Here is a 4,044-nt window from a genome sequence, read left to right on the forward strand (position 1 = left end):
AGGAAGGAAGTGAGGAAGAAAGGAAGAAAGTGAGGAAGAAGAGAAGGAAGAATGAATTGAAGGGAGAAAGGAAGTGAGGAAGAAGAGAAGGAATGGAAGAGAGAGAAAGAAAGTAAGTGAGGAAGAAGAGAAGGAAAAAGGAATTAAAGGGAGAAAGGAAGGAAGTGAGGAAGGAAGGAAGGAAGAAAAAAAGGGAAGAAAGTAAGTGAGGAAGAAACGAAAGAAGAAAGGAAGGAGAGAAGGAAGGGAGATAAGAAATTGAAGGGGAGAATGGAAGGAAGTGAGAAAGGAAGAAAAAAAGGGAAGGAAGGAAGCGAGGAAGAAGAGAAGGAAGAAAGAATGAAGGAAGGGAGAAAAGAAGGAAGAAAAAAGGGAAGGAAGGAAGTGAGGAAGAAGAAAGAAGGAAAGGAAGGGAGAAAGGAAGGAATAAAGACAAAAGGAAGGGAATGAAGGAAGACAATGAACACAAACCAGGGAACACACTGCCTACATACACATGATAATATCAGAAAGCTTTACTAGATGGATGGCTGGATAAAGATTATAGTCATGCAGCGGGTAGGCTGTCTCATACAAGTTGGTTTTAAAAAAAAACATGAAGAAAGAAAGGAAGAAATGGAAGGTGAAGATATGAGTAAAAAATACCCTGGGGAGAGAAGGAAGGAGGGAGGAAAGAAGGAAAGGAAGCGAGAAAATAAAGAAGGAATAAAGAAAAATGGAAATCAGAGAAGCAAGACAAGGGAACACACTGCCTACTTACACGGGATAATACCAGAAAACTGCACTAGATGGAAGGCAGGATAGAAATCAGAGTCATTCAGAGGGCGTGTGCTTTCTTTCTGAATGCACTACATATTCAATCTTTCTTTTGGGTTTAGATAAACATTAAGCACACTGGGAGACTCATTTCTGATTGGTTTCCTTGTCTAATATAAAGGTTCCCCTTACACGCCTGGAGGCCCCTACAGACGTACATTGATGCAGTGAATGCTGCGGTCGGTGGCACGTGCACGGACTCTCGCCAGGAAAAACATACTTATTGGGGGTCACTCAGGAGATAAGTTTATTTAATAAGGATATCCCAGTATTGTCTTCTCCATAGATTGTATATGGAACAAGATGACGTACATGAGCTGTGCAGTATTCCTCTGGGGTGAGGCTGCATCTTCCCTGGTCTGCACGGAGACTCAATGATAGCAAAAAAATGTGTGTGTGTGTGTGTGTATATATATATATATATAGAGAGAGAGAGAGGGGTTTATATACACTGTGAAAAAACAAAAGGCTAGTTGCACTCCTTACCGGTATGACCCCGTGATCTGGGAGGGGTGCTTGGAATGACCGCGGACGGCACCGCCAAATACAGATAATTGCAGAAACGTCACCAGCACACCAAATCCTTATAGGATCAAAATTCGTAGATTTATTACAAACTCATGTCAGTTACACTGAGTGTAACTCAGTGGCGTCACAAGGGGGGTGCGGCCCGCACCCGGGTGCCACCATTGGAGGGGTGACACCAAATTATTTTGGGTGTCACCCACTATGAAATGTCGGGCACTCGGTCACGGACCGAGAGCCCGACAGTGTCAGGAGAGAGGAGGGGACCCGGCGGCATACCTTATCCCGCCGGGTGAACGTCCCCTCCTCTGTCTGCTGGCGTCCATCAACAAGATGGCCGCCGGCAGGCGTCAAAAAGACCAGTGCGCATGCGCAATGACTTCATCGCGTACGCGCGGCAACGTCACGTGCGTGCGTGATGACGGGGTGTCACCCGATGTCCGCCCCCGGGTGACACCCATCCTTGGGACGCCACTGGTGTAACTGACATGAGTTTGCAATAAATCTACGAATTTTGATCCTATAAGGATTTGGTGTGCTGGTGACGTTTCTGCAATTATTTATACACACTGTGACCCCCAATTTGATCATACGTGTCATATCACATTCACTTTCCATGAGCCCCGTCCCATTGATTGGGAAGCCAAAGGTCAGGACCGCTATGACCGCTTACATACCAAGCTGTCCCTTATTACCAGCATGGCCGGCTCGCTGTATCTCAGGCCGCTGTTTGAAGTGGTCACACGAAGCTCTGAATTCTCCTCCGCTCTTTTATCATTCCTATAATGACAGGATGCGTCATTTTGCTGACTGTTGCCATGGGACCGGGCCCCCTGACATTAGACGCAGGGTCACTATTGAAAAGAGAGTTTTGTATGGGAACCCTGAGTCCTCCCTCTCCGCATAGAGTATTAATAGGGACTGTATCGTGCAAGATACCAATTATCAGTACTTTTGTCTTTCCAGGAACCCAAGTTTGCGATGTCAGCTCATGTGCGCTCACCAATACATGTGATCCGGTTGAGTAAGTATATTGTATTGAGTTAGGTTTCTTTTGTATTTATTCTGCAGTCTTTTTTTCAATTCAATTTGGTGTTTTTTCTTTATTAAAGGAGATCTATGAGGTGAGTGCTTTTCACTCACCTCATAGTTCTAGCCGACCTGTGACAATGAGACTGTCACAGGTCGGCTCAGTAGATCGGGAGGTGAGCGAACATATACCGGCGTTCGCTCACCTCTCAATCCTGTCACGGCTCTCTGCCGTGACAGGGGAGGGGCTGGATTCCCCTCTCCCCACTCCGATCCACCAGCGCTGACTGGCGGAACGGACAGGGGAGGGGGCGGGTACAGCTGGCTCTGCCTCTAGATAGGCAGAGCCAGCTGTCAGTCACGCAGCTGGGCGGATCCCAGCATAATTGTCGGGATCCGCTCCGGCTGCTGCGTCTCAGTATAACGCAAGCTACAACTCGCGGTATACTGAGACTAGGGTGACGGGAGGACGCTAGTTTGTGTCCTCCCGTTACCCTTAGGAGAACTATGGGGAAAAGCCTTAACCCCATAGTTCTCCTTTAATACCATCAGACTTAATACCATTACTCGGCATTAAGTACATGCGTCAGTGTAACACTTCCAGATATTTATCACCTCTCACAGAGATCACATGACTCCCCCTGACAATGCCTTCATATGCTTTCCTCTGCAGAAGGACGGAACCATCTTTGTTCAGGCATCTTCCAGGGTCACCATCTACTTCCTGGACTTAGATGGGGCTCAGAGATGACACAGTCATGTAAATCCTGGTGCATGTGCAGTTCTGTTCACAAATGTCTGGGTGATTGGAGCGTGGTGGGTAAAGTTTGGTGGGTGGCATGGTTGTTCGAAGATAGGCACTGTCCACATATTGCAGAAATGTATTAAATGCACCCAGATTACTAAGCCTGCAGAGCAGTGGCGCCCCAGTGGCAGTCATCGCGCATGCGCAACAATCTAATTGACGCCTGCCGGCAGCCATCTTGGTTGTGGACGCCGGCAGAGAGAAGGCGGCGCTATTTACATATGAATAAGCCGCAATTCATACGCCCAAATAATTTCCGTGCGTCGCTAGAGTGTTCGGGTTTCGCTGGAAGAAAAGGTGGCAACCCTAGTTCACCCGGCGGGATGAGGTATGCACACGAAATGGGCTTACACATCCTTTGCAGAAGACGTGTATCCAAACCTCTGTCATTGTCCTTAGTGGTGAGACAAGTTGTTTTACATGCTAGTTTGTGAGTGTGCCATGATGCCTTTCTACTTTTCTACTGTTCAAAGCCCATTTCGTGTGCACCTTACTGTATAACTGGTAACAAATTGTTGAGTGCGTTTGTCGTTTGTTTTGCTTTACCCCTCCAATGGTGTCACACGGGTGCGGGCCGCACCCCCCTTGTGACGCCACTGCTGCAGAGCATTGCGACCACAATCAGTGCTCCTGCATTAGGTCCATATGGAGGACCTTTTGTTATTGGGCTGGAGGAATTAACAATGGACTGCAAGTGCCTTGATGTCACCATCCTGCCGCTAGCACAGTCTGTGAGTACCTCTGCCATGGTAGCAGATGGGACTTGTAGTCTTCCCATTCCCAGATCCATGTGGATAGATGATGCGGCTGTGCAGGCGGAGGCACTCACAAAAATGCCTGCAGGTAGAAGCACCCCGTGATTCCGGTAA

The sequence above is a fragment of the Nanorana parkeri genome, unplaced genomic scaffold (genome assembly GCF_000935625.1).
Source record: "Nanorana parkeri isolate BGI_ZX_2015 unplaced genomic scaffold, ASM93562v1 scaffold126, whole genome shotgun sequence".
Classification (NCBI taxonomy): Eukaryota; Metazoa; Chordata; class Amphibia; order Anura; family Dicroglossidae; genus Nanorana; species Nanorana parkeri.